Source organism: Salarias fasciatus, chromosome 3 (genome assembly GCF_902148845.1).
Source record: "Salarias fasciatus chromosome 3, fSalaFa1.1, whole genome shotgun sequence".
Taxonomy (NCBI): domain Eukaryota; kingdom Metazoa; phylum Chordata; class Actinopteri; order Blenniiformes; family Blenniidae; genus Salarias; species Salarias fasciatus.
In genome coordinates, this window is record NC_043747.1 from 28,647,460 (window position 1) to 28,666,110 (window position 18,651).

The 18,651-nt window shown below is 45.2% G+C and overlaps 3 long non-coding RNA genes across 3 annotated transcripts; 2 read left to right on the plus strand and 1 right to left on the minus strand.

The window, feature by feature from the left end:
* Positions 1-225: 225 nt before the first annotated feature.
* Positions 226-1,396, minus strand: LOC115409627 (uncharacterized). Its single transcript, XR_003934004.1, has 3 exons — positions 1,215-1,396; positions 1,098-1,136; positions 226-345 (listed from the first exon to the last, which is right to left on the minus strand). It is a non-coding gene; the product is annotated as an uncharacterized LOC115409627 (long non-coding RNA).
* Positions 1,397-7,920: 6,524 nt separating this feature from the next.
* Positions 7,921-9,796, plus strand: LOC115409568 (uncharacterized). The gene is made up of 3 exons (XR_003933988.1): positions 7,921-9,006; positions 9,433-9,672; positions 9,738-9,796. It is a non-coding gene; the product is annotated as an uncharacterized LOC115409568 (long non-coding RNA).
* A 257-nt stretch (positions 9,797-10,053) lies between these two features.
* Positions 10,054-11,040, plus strand: LOC115409622 (uncharacterized). The gene is made up of 3 exons (XR_003934003.1): positions 10,054-10,102; positions 10,434-10,519; positions 10,928-11,040. It is a non-coding gene; the product is annotated as an uncharacterized LOC115409622 (long non-coding RNA).
* Positions 11,041-18,651: the final 7,611 nt, after the last annotated feature.

The window sequence follows — 18,651 nt, forward strand, 5'->3', positions numbered from 1 at the left end:
GACAGAGACAGAGACAGAGACAGAGACAGAGACAGAGACAGAGACAGAGACAGACTCTCTTACCAGCTACAGTGATGTTGATGCTGCTTCCAGCTGCTCCCTCTCTGGACTCACACCAGTAAACTCCACTGTCCCAGCTCATGATGTAGATGATGCTACAGGAGGAACCAGCAGGTTTTCCCCACCCATCTCCACATGAACTCCTCTGTCTCCTGCTGGTCTTCCTCCACACTGTCCATCCGTCCTCCTCACAGCTCAGAGACACTGAGTCTCCTTGAAGGAACTGAGACCTGCTGGGACTCACAGTCAGTCCTGCTGAGAACGCTGAAACAGGGACCAGAGCTGCTGAGAGAGGAACATCTTCATCTGTCTGGAACGTCTGTGAACCTTCATATCATCAATAACATCACTGTGCTCTGTTCACTTCATGCAGTCAATGCATTTCAAGTCTTTTTCCCCAAAGTGCTTGAATCAATAATCACATTCACAGTGTTAATCATTAACATCAGTATCACACGTCTCTTGAGCAAGGCAGGAATCCTTCTTTAAGACCTGGAGACTCAGAGTGTCCATCCTGTCTCAGGAGAAGGTTCCTCAAGAATTAAAGCAAAATTGAAGTAATTCTTTCAAATAAATGACAATGGAAGGTCTCACCATCAACTCTGTTGGAGGGAGGAAAACCAGTCATAAGAGAGAAAATAATCAAAATAACATCTGGATTGAAAAAGATGGACTGAAACAGCAAGGGAAGCTGGAAAACAAACTCAGAGAGTTGGAGTTAGAACATAAATGGACGTCCAACAACATCTGGATTCTCCTTGAATTCAACATTTTGGCCACTACAGACATTTCAACTGTGAAAAGCTCAAACAAAGAGAATGACAGCAAAAATAAGACATCAGGTCCAAGTCAGTCACGGCTAAGCTGACAGAGAAAGCAGAGGCCTCTGCAGAATATTTTGAAAATGTAAAAACTGACTCATCGTTGCTCAACAAATTATTTTGGGGCTGAAATGGTTCTTTTAAAATCAGACCTCTGAATCAGCCGGGAAGCGTCTCCCGCTGGATTCCATGATGAAGTGAAGGAAGCAGACTGACCTGGAAGCGTTGCTGTGTAGATGATCAGAGAGGTCAGAGCTGAGGAGGACAGGCAGGTTAGTCAGACCTCCACCGGCCTGACGGAGCAGACGTGGAGCAGAGAGGAGTGTGTCTCACCCAGCAGACGTCTGTCCTCCATGGTGTCCGCTCTCACAGTCAGCCTGCTGGCCGCTGTTCAACACAGTCATTGAAGCCCGCCCTCTTCCTCTGCTCTGTGGTTTCTCTCCTGAGCTGCTGAGGCCGTCTCTCAGTCTCTGTCTTCATGTGAGGACAGAGGACAGACGGGCCGTGCTGCAGGGTCCCCGGTTTGATCCCCAGCAGCCTCTGCTGGACCAGGAGAGGTGGACCTGCTGCACTGAGGATCCCCTCTGGTGGTCCAGGACAGGGTCTGCAGCCTTTATGACAAGAAGAGCTGCTGTGAGCCTTCCATGACCCCTGTGACCTCTGACCTCTCAGTAGACTCCAGTGATGAGGAGCCTGCAGGTCTGTTTGTTGAGGTGTTTCATGTGGCCAGCAGAGGGCGCTGTTTCCTTCACATGAACACACACGCACGCACGCCCACACACACACACACACACACACACACACACACACACACACACCACACACACACACACACACTGGGTCTGCACTACACAATACTTTCTGCATCTGCTTCCATTGAAAAGTGTCTCAGAAGATCAAACTTTGTCTGGTGGTTTCATTAAATATCAGCTCGCTCTGACCCAGGTGGGAAAAACGTATTTTCTTTTGTTTTTACGGATAATATAAAGTAATTAAAGTTACTTCTCTGGTTTAAAGTGCGTCTTTACGTCACGTGGTCACCTGATGAAGCGCGCCCCCATCACAGGTCATGAACACGGCTCGTTCGGGACCGGAAGCTGCAGGTGTGTCGGAAACTAAATGCAATACATCCAGAAACTAAATGCCGTGAATGTCGGACTGTCGGAGCTGAACACGGGAGCTGCCGAGCTCTGAAACCGAGCTGCGTGACGAATAAACTGTGGAGTTCGTGAGTCACGCTGATGCGAAGCTAGCCTCGAATTCACTGCGTTAGCTTAGCCTTCATTCATTCATTCATTCATTCATTCATTCATTCATGCCTGCGTTCTGAATATGTCAAATGAAACGTAAAGTCTTTCATTTACTGATATGATTATTGATTGCCTGCTGGTGATTATGAATGTAATCACTTCACTTTAAAGCCACTTTCCTTCATGATGCTGGTGTTTTGTCCCTGCAGCCCAGCTGATCGCTGGAGCTGTTATGCACTTTGAATTTGTGTCAGCGACTTGGATTTATCATTAATCAGCAACCATGGTGCTGAAACAGCCGGATGGCAGTTGTATTGCTTGATTATCAGCAGGTCGCTGTTTAATGATGAATCCATATAGCTGTCCATGGTGCTGATCATCAAGTAAGTCAGCTATTTCAGCACCATGGACAGTAACATCGATTTATAATCAAACAACAATCCACTGATAATACCACAATAAAACTACCAATTGGCTATTTGAGCACCATGGACAGCAACATGGATTTATCATTAAACAGTGACCTGCTGATAATCCAGCACTGCAACTCCCTATAGGCTAATTCAGCACCATTGACAGCACCATGGACTTCACCAATCATGACAGGAACGCAGCTCCCTGCTGCCGGTAATGCCTGAATGTTGAACAGGACTGGCCAACAGGCGAGAAGCTGAGCCCAAAGACATTTCCAAAACGAGGCAGGTATATAAAAAAGAGACACTTAAATGCTTTACTGGGACTTGTTGAAGGCTCCTTAGTGGAGACAGAAGAGTTTAGAAACTAAATCTAACTTTAGGAATTTAAACAATTGAATAAATCAATGAATCTTCCAAAGTGTCTCTTTTGAGTCACTTTACTGGTTCCAAGCCCAGATCAGATAAAGGAGGAGGGTTGCATGTGTAGAGTTCATTCTTTTAAATGAAATTTAATTTTCTGACATGTCTGGATAAGATTGTTTTGTGTAATTTGCGTCAACACAATGTATTTAAAGGTGCATTAAGGAGTTTGCACGTTTCATGTGAAACAGCGGCCCCTGCAGGCCTTGGGCATAACTGCAGATTAGTGAAACACTCGTCTGTGGCTTGTGTCCATGTACGTGCACGGAACAGGGGAACTCCTTCATCACTCTTTTAGTAGCGCTCGAGTAAAATTGAAGTTTCTTCTACCTGGTGGGTCTGTGTGGAGCTGTGGCAGTGCTAGAAGCCGGTCTTTTCTTACTTTCTGGAACATCCATCCTCAATACTGCTCAGTTAAGCATCTGGCGGAGTAATGGTGGATAAAATGAAAGCTAAGCAGGTCAGGCCAGCGGGAGGCGCATTACGTCACATCGTCTCAAATTGTCCCCAAGAAATACAAATTGCCGGACAGGCACTGCAACTTTCAAGTGACAATTCAGCGCTGGTATCGGTACTTGTAATGAACATGTCAGGGACATTCTACATTCATTGAATATTTGTAACATATTTATGTGGAAAATAAATATTTTTAAAGTTGAAAAACTCCTTAATGCATCTTTAAGTCATGAATTTATTTGGAGAGGTGATGGCCTATTGCAAATGTAGCAGCTCAGTGCTCTCTCTCTTTCGTGTTATGAATCAGGCCAGGACACTTGATCTCTTTGGCATCGATCCGCCGTTTAATTCTGGTAAAACACACGTGGTCATGTGCTCTCACAGTCGTGCACGTGAAGTTTGAAAGCATGCATGGCGACAGACACAGCAGACTGAGAGTTATACAAAGACACTTAAAACAACAGTTTTAAAAAATGAAACAAAAAGTTCATTTGTAGTTCTGAACATATTCAGGATGGTTTTTTTCCACACACTTTCTGTCTCTCCCACAACCTTGTTCTTCTCTCCTGCTGTGTCCATTACAATCTCATGCAAACTACTGATTATGCAAATTAGGCAATAACGTCTCTGAGCGACTTGTAGACTTTGAGGACAGTCAATAGCTGCTGTCCTCACCAAGGAGCTGCTAACACTGGGTATTCCTGGTGTTTCAGTTTGTTCTTGACTCATTGTGACAGCTGATCAGATTGTTGGTCATGTGGTTACTGATACAATGAAAAGATGCTGACATGGTTCGTCAACTGAGAATCAAGCAGGTTCGATCAACTCGATCTGCTCTTTTACCAACTGTGCTAAATGTATGCTAACTCTGATAGCTGAAGGCTAACTGTTCTTGATCATTTTCACAGACGTTCTGAGACACTGAGACATGAACTGAGACATTTTCAGTTTGATGAAATGAATGAGAAACACCGTTCTGTTGTGAGCAGATGCCAAGTAGTTTGGAGGTTTGTCCATGTTGCTTTGAATTTAGTTTCTCTTTCAAGAAATGAGAAAAGCTGTGATAATGATTGATTCCATTCAACTTTTCCTCATTTTGTCATAGCACAATCAGAAATGGCAAATATTATTAGATTTAATGTGATACATACGAGATGCTAAAATATCTCTTTTTTTGTCTGTTTCTTCTCAGCTCCAGTCCAGAAATTCATCTCAGGTGAAGGACAAACTGTCTCTCTGCCATGTAAAGCTGCAAACAGTGATGAGACGATCGACTTCACCTGGAGGAGAATCACTCTGTCCATCATTCAGAGACGGACACTTTGATCCAGAACCAGATATAAAGTTGAGTCAGATTCACTCTGAGAATCAGCCTGGAGTCTCTCCTGACTCTCCTCTCCTCCACTTTAGAAAATATTCTCATGTTGGATCTTTAAAAAATGGACCTGCTGTTGACTGTGATGAGAAACGGGTTTCTCACTCTGTGGACTCTTCTGCCTCCTGCTGGTGATTTAGGAGAACTGCTGCACATAAAACTTGTTTTCACTTCTGTTTTACTTCTTTATTCCTGGAAATACAGATTTTAAATTGACCATAAAATGTTTCAATTTAACTGTTGTTTAATTTATTTTGATACTGTTTCTGTTTTTTATCCTGTTTGTTTTGTTTTTTTTTTATTTCAGAATTAAATAAAGATCAAAAGATTGAAAAATATGGGGAAAAAACTAAATCAATCTTTATTTATAAGGGCCTCTGTGGTCGTGAAGCTTCCAACAGGAAATCTCCATACTGAACACTGTAAACCAGATGTAATGTGATTGGTCCAGCCTGTCACATGACTGCATCACGTGGACAGAGGAGGAGCTGTAATTGGCTGATTTATGCTGAACTTTAACTCCTGAAATCAATGATTTCACTGTGAAATTCAGCATTTTTCAATGGATTCTAATGGGTTCTAATGCATCTCGAGCTCTTTTTTAAACCATCACCATCGCCCCCTGCTGGAATTGTCCCATAATTACAGCTTTTCTGCACTTCAGCGTTGGCTTCCTTTGTCTCCTCCGGAAGTGGAGGCCTGGCTGGGACAGGAAGTCGCTTTCAGAATGAGCATCCTGTTCCTTCAGTCACAGTCTGGAGACTGGACCAAGGAGGTCTAACATGATCCGGTCCGGCACCTGGACCACTTCCAAGACCGTTTCCAGGTTGAACCCCTTCAGTCCAAGAACAAAGTTCGGTCTGAGTTTCCCTCCTGGACTTCAGGCTTCAGAGCAGTGACCGTCTCGTCCCCCCAGACCAACATGAGAGAGTCTCCTCAGTCACCTGGATCCTCGTCACTCTGCTCCACCAGAGCAGAAGCGAGCTGATGTTGCCATGGAGACCAGATCAACCACATCAGTGGTCCGAGTCCCCAGAGAGAAACACAAAGCAACAGTTGGTGTGAACCACGAGGGGCCCACAACACCCTGAGGGCCTGTGCAGCGTGAAGCGCCGCCCTCCCCCCTCACGCCGGCCTCGGTGGGTCCTGGACCCTGGTGGCTTTTCTGATTCTCTATTTCTGGGTTTGAAAACAGGTTGAAAACCAGCAGACTGCTGGGGATCAAACCGGGGGTCCTGCAGCACGGCCCGTCTGTCCTCTGTCCTCACATGAAGACAGAGACTGAGAGACGGCCTCAGCAGCTCAGGAGAGAAACCACAGAGCAGAGGAAGAGGGCGGGCTTCAATGACTGTGTTGAACAGCGGCCAGCAGGCTGACTGTGAGAGCGGACACCATGGAGGACAGACGTGCTGTGAGACACACTCCCTCTGCTCCACGTCTGCTCCGTCAGGCCGGGTGGAGGTCTGACTAACCTGCCTGTCCTCCTCAGCTCTGACCTCTCTGATCATCTACACAGCAACGCTTCCAGGTCAGTCTGCTTCCTCCTCCTCACTCTGCAGCTCTCAGCGTCTCTCAGGTCAGAAAACTCTCGTCCCAGTCCGACCTGGAACGGATCGTTCAGGCTTGGATTTCATCATGAACTGATTACTGTGATTCTGCTTTTCACTTTTTTCATCATGGCTGCTCTTAACAACCTTAAAATGATACAAAACTCTGGAGCCAGAAGTCTGACAGGTTCACCGAGAACGTCCCTCATTACCTCGTTCTCTCTCTGGTCGTCACTGGCTTCCTGTTGAGCCTCGGATTGATTTTAAATTTCCGTTCCGTCGTGTTCTGAGTGTTCCATGGTGAGAACCTCCAGTCCATTAGAGTCCTCACAGAGAACCCTTCGGTCCTGAAGGTCCCAAAGACGTGGTTTAAAACCCTGGAGTCTGATCCTTTCAGGTAGTTGGTTTAAAACCCGTTTGTTGACTTGTCCTCTGAGAATGACCACAGCACTTCCTCTAATTTATGGTGTTTTTCAAATGTTGTCCCTCTCCTGTTGTTTCTGCAGAAAATGTCTTAGTTGTAAGAATTTATAAAAGTCATGTGCTGAGAGGTTACATTCTCTTTGAAGTTGAGTGAATCATTGTTTGTCCCTGAAACCTTTGATATATATTAGTCCTTTGTCTATCTGGTAAATCCTGAGTCCATGATAGACCATATTTTCCTCTCTGTTGAGACAGAAAAATTATGAGTGTTGAGGCAAACATGATTTTCCTGCATGGACTCCAGGTGAGAGCAGCCACAGCTGATTGTAGCTGCAGGATAAAGAGGGTGTGTCTGCTGGAGAGAGAGAGAGAGAGAGAGAGAGAGAGAGAGAGAGAGAGAGAGAGAGAGAGAGAGAGATACTTAATACTTAATTTCTACTTTTATCATATTTCCCTCAACATTATTTTCCTCCACATGAGCAACATCCATCGATTCTGATCCATGATTTAGGATTTTATGAACAGTTTTCTCACAGTTTTTAGACGTTGAATGAAACCCAAAAACCTCCAATGTTAGAAGAAGTTCCACTTCATGCCTTTTGAGCATCGAGGCGAAGCAGCCTGGGAGGCTGATGGTTACTTTAGGTGATATAAGATTTAATGTTCTCCTGGTGTCGTGAGCCGCTGGTCTCAAACAGATGAACAGTTTGATTCCTTTGCTTCTTAATGAGCCGTCTGAGAAAATGAGGGGTGGAACATGGCAGGTCTCAGACTTTCATGACACTGGGTTCACTGACTTTAAATACATTGAAGGAATGGAGTAAAGTCATATTTGTTAAAAAAATAATTTTACAGATTGAAATGGCTCTTTCAAAGTAAGGGCTGAGAAACGTCTCCCGTTGGATTCCATGGTAAACTGAGATATTCTGAACTTCCTGTTCTCACAGCGCAGCATCAAAGGTGAAGATTTTACAAAACATTCTTGTCATATGTCATATTGTCATACCTCAACTTTCTAAATTAAGACGCCGTTCAGTGAAACACTTCCTCTATTTTTTCTACAATTGGAAATGTAACGCCATGTTTGGCACCATCTTAATGGACAAACTGCTCCTGGCCGAGATGGAAATTCTGGGATGTATTTTAATGTAAACCTGATGAAGAACAAATTTTATTCCAGAACAGAGAATTCATTGATTAGAAGTTTGATAATTCTACTTCATAATCTCTGTATGTTCGTCAGTAAATTCAAGATGGCGTCCAAAATGGCCGCCAAATGTATTTTTTGCTACAATCTGACTCCAGTTCCTCAGTGATGGATCATATAATAGCTCTATGTGACCAGGTTCATTACTTTTTATCATGAGTTTGTTTTTTACCTGTCCTGTCCAGCATGGAGGCAGCAGAATGGGAGTCTGGCTGCTGTTATGTTCCCGACAGATTTGCTTTTTTAAGAGGTGCTGGATTCAAATATAGTTGGGTTTTGAAGTCACTTTCAAGATAAAGTGGTGATTCAGGACAGAAACCAAGATGAACGCCAAACGTACTTTTCCTTGTATTTTTGACCACAAGTGTCCCGACTGTCCAGATTTCTGTTTTGTGGGTCACAGAATGCTCTGGAACTATTCCAAGTCTCTTGTTTGAGTTAATACCAATATTACCAGAATGCTTTGTAAAATCTTCACCCTCTGCGCTGCGCTGTGAGAACAGGAGGTTCAGAATACCTCCATTTAACTTTGAAGGTCTTATTTTGAAAGAGCCATTTCACCCCCGGAAATAATTTGTTGACCAAAAATGAGTCACTGTATAGATTGTTAGAATATTCTGCAGAGGAAGCTGTTTGGGGGAAAAGACTTGAAATGCATTGACTGCTTGAAGTGAACAGAACACAGTGACGTTATTGATGATATGAAGGTTCACAGACGTTCCAGACAGATGAAGATGTTCCTCTCTCAGCAGCTCTGGTCCCTGTTTCAGCGTTCTCAGCAGGACTGACTGTGAGTCCCAGCAGATCTCAGTTCCTTCAAGGAGACTCAGTGTCTCTGAGCTGTGAGGAGGACGGATGGACAGTTTGGAGGAAGACCAGCAGAGAACAGAGGAGTTCATGTGGAGACTGGGGGGAAGAAGCTGCTGGTTCCTCCTGTAGAATCAGTCACATGTTCAGCTGGGACAGTGGAGTTTACTGGTGTGAGTCCAGAGAGGGAGCAGCTGGAAGCAGCGTCAACATCACTGTAGCTGGTAAGAGTGTGTGTGTGTGTGGTGTGTGGTGTGTGTGTGTGTGTGGTGTTGTGTTGTGGGTGTGTGTGTGTGTGTGTGTGTGGTGTGTGGTTGCGTTCTTGTATTTCTATCCTTGTCGGGGCCAAATGTCCCCACAAGGATAGCAAAACGTGGAACGACGTGCCTTGTGGGACCTTTTTCCGGTCCTAAGTAGGAGAAACAGTGTTTTCTTGACCATGTTGTTGTTACTGAAAAAAGTAAAAGTGCAAAAACATTTCTTTAGGGTTAGGCTTTGTTGTGGTGTGGGTTAGGGTTAGGGTAAGGGTCAGGGTTAGGGGCTAGACATGAATGGGAGTCAATGGACGGTCCCCACAAGGATAGAAATACAAGACTGCGCGTGTGTGTGTGTGTGTGTCTCAGATGCTGGACTCTGCTCTCTGTGTCCAGATACAGTGGTCCTCCAGAGTCCAGTCCTCCCTGTGATGGAGGGACAGGACGTCACTCTGGGTTGTAGAACCAGCGCTCCCTCCACCCTCTCAGCTGAGTTCTTTAAAGACGGCGTCTCCATCGGGACCGAGTCCACAGGTCACATGACCCTCCGCCATGTTTCCCGCTCTGCTGAAGGCCTCTACAGGTGTAGCTTCAGAGGTGTTGGAGAGTCTCCACCCAGCTGGATCTCTGTCTCAGGTGAGGAGGACGAACCTGCTGCAGGTCTGCTGCTGAGAACCTCCTTCAACTGAGACTGATTTCAGGGAACCACAAGACAGATCCTCCTCCTGGTTCCTCCTCTGATCCTCCTCCTGGTTCCTCCTCTGATCCTCCTCCTGGTTCCTCCTCTGATCCTCCTCCTGGTTCCTCCTCCCGTCTCCTCCCTGTGTGGATCTCCCTCTCCTCTTTCGTTGTGGTTCTCCTGCTGGTTCTCCCGCTGGTTCTCCTGCTGGTCCGGTTCTGCAGCAGGAACCCTGAAGGTGAGCAGCAGACTCCTGAAGGTTTGTCTCTTCAGACGGACGACTGTTGACGTTCTGGACGTTCTGTGTTCAGGCTCGCAGCAGAACCTGAATCACCTACAGCGACGTCAACATCCTGCAGCGTCAGCAGCCGGTCAGACGGAGCAGAGGTAGGAGCTCCAGACCCCCACCCAGACCTCCACCCAGACCTCCACCCACAGAACACACAGTCTAATACACACACAGTGTGTGTGTATGTGTGTGTGTGTGTGTGTGTGTGTGTGTGGTTAAAAAGGCCCATGTCAGTCTGACTTCCTGTTTCTCACTAAAACCATCACAGTGACCACTCTCTGCCTCGAGCATGTTTCCATGGCAACAAGGTTTTTTAGTACAAGAGGTGTTTCAGGATGTGGTGGCTTATGTTCAACAACACCACACACCACACACACCACACACACACACACAGACTGTGTGTATCAGACTGTGTGTTCTGTGTTCCAGATGTGGATTCAGTGTTTTCAGAAGTCACTTTCAGACGTTTCTCAAGAAAATCGTCAAAGAGAAACGAAGCCGAGCGGAGAAGTCAGGTAAGAACTGACCCTGGTTCTCCTGTCAGTCTGACCCTGGTTCTCCTGTCAGTCTGACCCTGGTTCTCCTGTCAGTCTGACCCTGGTTCTCCTGCTTGTGGTTCTGTTGCTCCAGAGCTCAGATAAAGTGTGGACCAGTGGATCAGAGCAGAGTCTTTCCAGATGTTCCTGTCAGAGTGAATCAGCAGTAGAGTCCAGTAGAAGCAGCTCCTGTGCTTTAGTGTGTATCAGCTGCTCTCAGAGTGTTTTCACAGATGGAGCCGCCTCCTGCTGCTTCTTCCTGTTTCACAGGAAACATTCTGGTTTGAATCAAGTCTGGATTCTGGTTCTACTTTTTCTCTTCAGGATCAAACTCTGAATCAAATGTCTCAATGTTTCACTTGATTTATTTCCTGTTGGTGTTTTCAGAGATTCCTCCAGAGCCTGACGTGGTCTACTCTCCCTGAGGTGACCCCCCAGTCCAGACCCATCCGGATCCAGACCTCCACACTGCTGAGTTCTACTGAGTTCTACTGAGTTCATACTGGATTCTCTTGAGTTTTAATTGAGTTTGAACTGGTTTTTATTAAGTTTTATTTGACTTTGATCATGTTTTTTTATTCATTTTATTCAGTTTTAACAGGTTTTCATTGAGTTTTATTCAGTTTTCTTCTCTGTCGTCTCTCTGGTGGTTAAACAGTCACTCCTCATATTAAATAACCAAAAATGGCTTTTTTATTCAGTATAATTTGCTTTCTTCTGTTTTCTGGAAGTTTTTCACTCTTGCTGCTCAAACTGCTGTGCTTTTTATTTCTAATGTTTTCTGATTTTATTTTCAACCAGTTTCTGTGTTCCACTGGTTTTAGGCTGATTTTCTGTTTCTTCACTGGTTTTGTAGGAAATCCAGATAAAAGCTGAGAAACATGTTCAGAGATCAGGAGGATTTGAACTGAAGCTTCTGTTGCTGAAGAATAAACGTTGGTCTCAGAGTCTCTGTGTGGTTTCAGACAAACAGCAGATGGAAACTTTGAAATGCTCTGGTGAGGATGTGGTTACACACACACACACACACACACACACACACACACACACACACACACACTCTCCACCTCAGCCTCCTGCAGTCCGTCCTTCAGCCAGTCTGTCCTCAGTCTTTCTTGGTTCCAGGTCCAGCTTCTCTCAGGTCCCCTTCAAGAGGCCGCTGTCCTCATCAGTCAGTCCTCTCCTCATCAGTCGTGTCCCGGGCTCCTCTGCCCTCCAGGTGGTTGTTTCCACATGGTCCTCTTCACAGTAACATCAGAGACAGATCTCAACAACAGACCCTGAGAAAACAACCTTCATTTCCTCATCAGCTCTGATCAGCGAGATCTCACATCCAAAGCAGTCTGCTTCAACTGGAACTGACTGTGTGTTTCAACCTTTTTTTTTTCTTTTTTTTTTTCTAATGTTTTTTTGTCTGCATTCATCTCGAAGTCAAACAACACCTGCTGTCAACTTCTAAGATCACTTTGCAATTTTATTCTTTTTGCAATTTAGTGACCATCACCAGCCCTCATACCTATGATAGAGGGCAGTGTAACACCACGTGGGGGTTGTGAAACGTTGTGAGGGTGAGGGAAAAGGGTGAGGGGGGACTGACTAGATGGAGATGATAGAGCTGAGGGTACCGATGATAGAGGACACCAACCAGTGTCTGGGCGCTGAAGGGGAACAACCGGTGTGTTCAGGTAAGTTCTATACTGCACAGTGAGTCTAAGCAGAGGCTGGAATGATCATATAGACGTGCATGTGATGTTACCCAGTCGACACCAATCCACGCCACCGGAGCCCCCGTAATGCCACGCCTCGCGACTCAGGGGGGAACCGGGAAAGGCCGCGGGGCCGCCCCCGAGGGAGGCAAGGACACAGGGCGAGCCTGCCGCGCACCCCCCCAAAACCCCCCCACCCGTCCCGCCCCCGGGGCGCCAGAGGCCAACCAGGACCCACTGGGGCAGCCGGGGGCACAGGCGACACCCAATGAGCAGCAGCGACACCAGCCCGGGGGAAAACCACCCTAATGCTGGACATGTCTCTGGGGCCCAGCGCCCCCAAGAGGGCCAGGAGGGAACGCCACCAGGACCCAGTCGGGGTCTCTCCAGCGCCGGGGACCAGGGACACGCCCAGATAAAATCCTGCCCCCCCCCCCCCCAAAACAAAACAAAAAACCCCCCCAAAAAAACAGAAAAAACAAAAAAAAAAAACAAAAAAACAGAAAAAAAAAAAAAAAAAACAAAAGAACAGAGGGTGCACCCCACACACTGCGGGCAGCACTGCCTTCTGTCTCTCCTTGAATATTCAAACACTAGATTCTCACTGAAGACACCCTGAACGACACCAGGCTGCTGAGTCACGTGATCTACAAGAAGCTGCAGGCTGTGAATGTGCACGGGCACGCACTGGTCCACTTATTTTTAACATTTTTTTCAATTTTTAGATCTTTATTTAGAAAATGTAAAAATGTATAATGAAAAGAAAAAAACGTTTGTTAAAGGTTCATACTGTCTTCGAGTCAACTTGGAAGCTAAAAAGTTGTTTTGAAAGACAGATCGTGGTGAGAGTAAAGTTACCTCCACTAGTTTCGGTCACATCCGGTGACCTTCCTCAGGAGGCTCCGAGGAGGCACATCCGGATGTGACCGAAACTAGTAGAGGTAACTTTACTCTCACCACTATCTGTCTTTCAAAAGAACTTTTTAGCTTCCATGAAAAGAAAAAATATGAAAATCAAAGAAACAACTGTTACATTTGAAATATTTTCTCATCAATTTAAAATCTGTGTTTCCAGGAACAAAAAGGAAGTAAAACAGAAGTAAAAACACAAGCTTTATGTGCAGCAGTTCTCCTGAATCACAGCAGGGGGCGGAAGAGTCCACAGACTGAGAAACCTGTTTCTCATCAGAAGTCCTGATCAGAGGCTTCATGCCTCTCTGAGACACGAAGCCTGCTGTGACCTCTGACCTCTGGAGCTCTGTTGCTCTCATTTGACCTCTACAGCAGACACTGACCTGAACCTTGAACTGTGAGGCCTCTGGAAACTATAGAATCAGAATCTGGTGGAATTATTCCATAAGCTCCTCCCAACCAGGAAGTAGCTTCAGGAAGGAGGCGGGGCTTCCAAGTTCTGTGTGACTCTGAACCAGAGGTGTGAACACATCCCTCAAGAAGTCTCAACTTATTTGGAGCAGATTTGACCAGATGACTGCTGAATTGATTGTCTGAACTGGACGTTGCGGCGCCCCCTAGGGGCAGCAGAAAGGACTTCGTAGAGTCAATCCACCAGGATGTGAGAAACTCTGAATCTCCACCTTGATTTTTCCTTCCCAGCCTTCCAGGTCTGACCACATCCTGGGTTCAGGGGTGACCACTCGGTTCCTCCTCGGGTTTTCACACATGAGTGAAAGATAAAGGACAGAAGTATAAATAAATTCTGAGTTTGTAGATTGTAAGCACAGGATGTCTGCCTGCTCTTGGTGGTTTGAATATAAACTGCAAAACTGAACATTAGCTTTGAACAAGTGTCTCATGTGGTAGGAAGACACAGAGTTCAGGATTATCTGGAACTGGCAGCACTTGAACATATAGTTATGTAATATATGTTTTTAAAATGTACGTCTACTAAAGTACTGCACTCTGCTTCACTGAATATTGTGATCAGTGACTTACAGCAGGCCGTCAGCCTGTTACAGTGACAGGGAGCGAAAAGTCACAAAGTCTTCCAGACTCAGTCCTTTCACTCTTTTCTTTCTGCTCAAAGCTCCAGAACTGCTCAGAGTCTCAGCAGTCAGAGTTTAATGATGATTGTTTGCTGTTGTAAGTCTTAGCACTGCATACACACACACACACACACACACACGCTCAGTCTTGTATTTCTATCCTTGTGGGGACCGTCCATTGACTCCCATTCATGTCTAGCCCCTAACCCTGACCCTTACCCTACCCCTAACCCACACCACAACAAAGCCTAACCCTAAAGAAATGTTTTTGCACTTTTACTTTTTTCAGTAACAACAACATGGTCAAGAAAACACTGTTTCTCCTACTTAGGACCGGAAAAAGGTCCCACAAGGCACGGCGCTCCACGTTTTGCTATCCTTGTGGGGACATTTGGCCCCGACAAGGATAGAAATATGAGAACGCACACACACACACACACACACACACACACACACACTTCACTGCACTTTGCCCCACCAAGTATTTTCACACCCCACTGCTTATTGCACCTTCAAATCGAACTTTGAGCTCTGTTCATAGCGTGTGGTTGTGGCAGTGTGTGTGTGTGTGTGTGTGGCGTTGTGTGTGTGTCTACCACATCCGAACCGAAATGAGCCAAACTTTCCATCTGCTGTTTGTCTGAAACCACACAGAGACTCTGAGACCAACGTTTATTCTTCACCAACAGAAGCTTCAGTTCAAATCCTCCTGATCTCTGAACATGTTTCTCAGCTTTTATCTGGATTTCCTACAAAACCAGTGAAACAACAGAAAATCAGTCAAAAACCAGTCAAACAGAGAAACAGGTTGAAAATAAAGTCAGAAAACATTAGAAATTAAAAGCACAGCAGTTTGAGCAGCAAGAGTGAAAAACCTCCAGAAAACAGAAGAAAAAAGACTAATCTGAACCAAAAATACTTTTTAGTTGTTGAAGATGAGCAGCGACTGTTTTATCAGAGAGACGACAGATAGAGAAGAAAAGTGAATAAAATTCAATGAAGACTTGATGAAACTAAATAAACCAAAAAACACCTGTTCAAACTCAATAAACTCAATATCAACAGTCCAAGAAAAAAATCACAGTACCATCTTAATTCAGTGAATCTCAATAAAATCTGTTGAAAATCACTAAAAACCCAACAGAATCCAGTCTGAACTCAGGAGAACTCAGTAGAACTCAGTAGAACTCAGCAGTGTGGAGGTCTGGGTCTGGATGGGTCTGGACTGGGGGGTCACCTCAGGGAGGAGTAGACCACGTCAGGCTCTGGAGGAATCTCTGAAAACACCAACAGGAAATAAACCAAGTGAAACATTGAGACATTTGATTGAGAGTTTGATCCTGAAGAGAAAAAGTAGAACCAGAATCCAGACTTGATTCAAACCAGAATGTTTCCTGTGAAACAGGAAGAAGCAGCAGGAGGCGGCTCCATCTGTGAAAACACTCTGAGAGCAGCTGATACCACACTAAAGCACAGGAGCTGCTTCTACTGGACTCTACTGCTGATTTCACCTGCCAGGAACATCTGGAAAGACTCTGCTCTGATCACAGAAAAGCATGTTATTAGCTGGAGTTTGAATATTGACACTGTGGCACACAAGACGCCTGCTGGATCTGTTTTAATGCAGGCCAGGTTAACGGCGAGCCTGAAGGCCTCGTCCAGGCACAACAGCCTGAAGATGTGCCTGGGAAGCTGACCCAGGCGTAGAACCTGCTCTGCTCTGGTCGGGCTGGTAGGACGCTTATGCTGCAGCTGCTCCTCTGATTTTCTGCCCCAGCAAACTCATGAACAGCTCACTTATCAATCAATACATTCCCCTCCCAAACCTGAGACCCTCCCTCTGGACACTAAAAGTGGGACGTAGCGCCGCATTGTTGAAGGCTCCATAGTAGCGCCAGAAGAGTTTAGAAACTAAAATCAACTTTGGAATTTAAACAATTGCATAAATAAGCAAATCTTCCAAAGTGTCTGCCTTGGGTCACTTGCTGGTTCTAAGCCAGATCAGATGGAGGTTTGCAGGTACAGTTAATTCTTTTGATTGAATTTGATTTTATAACATCTGATATCAACATAACAAGATTGTTTTGTCTATTGGCTCTCGACAAACTACTTAATTCTACCCCTTACCCCTACCCCTCAGCCCTGCCCCCTATGATATGCGCGTTCACGAGGCTTCAGGGCTATGCCAATTCTACTTTTTTGAATAGGGGTAGGGTAAGGGGGAGGGCTATTTCACCCTTATCAGCGAAGTCTGCATCGATGCTCCCTGTTCTCTATAGGGGTAGGTGGAGTTTTGCATTGGCCAGAAAAAAACAACATGGCGCCACCACGGAGTCGCACAAAGTAAGCTTGCTTTCTGTATACTATTTACAAAGCTATAAAGTGTATTTGCTTCACTGAAATTTATAGATATACTAATGTGACAGTGTCCCAGTCATGGATTACGTTTTAGCGCTGCGTAGCGCCATTCCAATCGTTAATATGTAACTTCTGAAGAGCACTAATCACTGTATTAATGTCATCTTTTATCATGTTTTAACGTCATATGTGTTGACACAGGGACCCGATGGAAACCCGACTGCTGATTCAGTTTAGAGGTGAAAAGAAGAAAAGATTTTGAAATGAAAATATAGCGCCAAAACACATTGGAGTAAATTATATTATCATCTAAGCTACAATATGTCAGTAATAAACGTGTTTATATAAATATCTATGTATTACTTTAGGAAATTCATAAAAGACAATGGCTTGGAAGGGGAAGCTACAGCCCAGCAAGCTTCAAAAAGTGGGGGAAAACTCAAAAAGAAATACAAGGTCAATAATAATACCGTTATAACAAAAATAAAAGTAATTTCCAATGTAATTTCTATCATTTCTAATATCCATAATTTTGTGTTGCTATAGGACCTGAAACTTGTGAAATCTGGCTCTGGCACAGAGGAGGGGGAAACCCACTGCTGCAAAATCGCCTTATTTTGAAAGGGGTTTCCACAATTCGTGTGCTGCAAAGACAGCCTGAGCCCCTCAGCCCTATTCTAAAAGGGGTAGGAGAGTGATAGGGGTAGGGCCAAGGGCTGAGGGGGAGGGGAAGGGGGAGAATTGGGAATGGCCCTAAGTCTTGAAGTCTTTTTTGAGAAATGATGGCTTATTGCAAGGGCCAAATTAAAAAAAAACAGTTGAACTAAAAAGCTCATTTGGCCAGTTCTGAACATATTCAGGATGTTCTTTCCACAAACTTTGTCTCTCCAACAACCTTGTTCTTCTCTCCTGCTGTGTCCATTACAATCTCACGCAAACTACCGATTTTTCACAATTAGGCAATAACGTCTCTGAGCGACTTGTAGACTTTGAGGACAGCCAATCGCTGCCGTCCTCACCAGGGAGATGCTAACATGGGTATTCCTGGATTTCAGTTTGTTCTTGACTCATTCTGACAGCTGATCAGACTGTTGATCATGTGATGACTGATACAATGAAACTGCTTTCTGACATGGTCCTTGACCAGAGTCCTGCACGGGACAGGTACCCGCAAAAACAGCTGATTGTTGCTGGTGGTTTTTAAAAGCTTTTTTTTCTCGGGTTCGGACTGGGTGGGAAAAATCGCTTGCGGGTTGTCGATTGACTCATGAGAAACAATATAACATAATAATATAAAAACGTTGTGACTGATCCATTTCTTGCTGCGACTGTCTGCAGCTGCACCGGCTCTTCTGCATCCATTTCCGGGCTTTTCAGTAGTGAGCAACCACAGAAACCTATCTTGGGTCAAAGGCTGGGACCAAAATTTCGATAGCAATATATACCGCGGTATATTTTATCCAATAACGGTGATATGAATTTTAAACACATTTTGGATGTAGTGCTTTACAGTCTGCGTTTTCACAGTCACTCTGATGTTCGCGGCGCCGCTGATTCAAGCCGAGCAGAAAGCGCCACGAGACGAGAGAGTGATCAGAGCTCTGCAGCCACAGCTGCTGTCCTCAGCTCAGGCTACAAGCTACAAGCTACAAGCTGAGCTCCACCGCGGTGACTTTGAGCTCAAAATGAGAACTGGTGATGGTAAACGCCACTGAACAAGCTTCCACAAGCTAATTGTGGGCCGCGAAATAATAAATCGTGCCGCACTAAATATAATTCGTGGCCACGATTCGGAATATCATTCACTGAACAGTCTGTTAAAGTTAGCAGCATGTTGACAGATGCGGATTTAGGTCTCAATGACTCTTTAACAAAATGTGAGTAACACACACAGGGCGCCTCCATCCCACGCTGTGAGCTGGACGACATGCTACAGCTCATTTTTATTAAAAGTATCTGTCTATCAAGCGTCAGAAGCAATACGATTTTCGATTAGCAGCCGGTGGAGCTGCGGGGTTCAGGGACCGTCTGGCAATTTACAAGA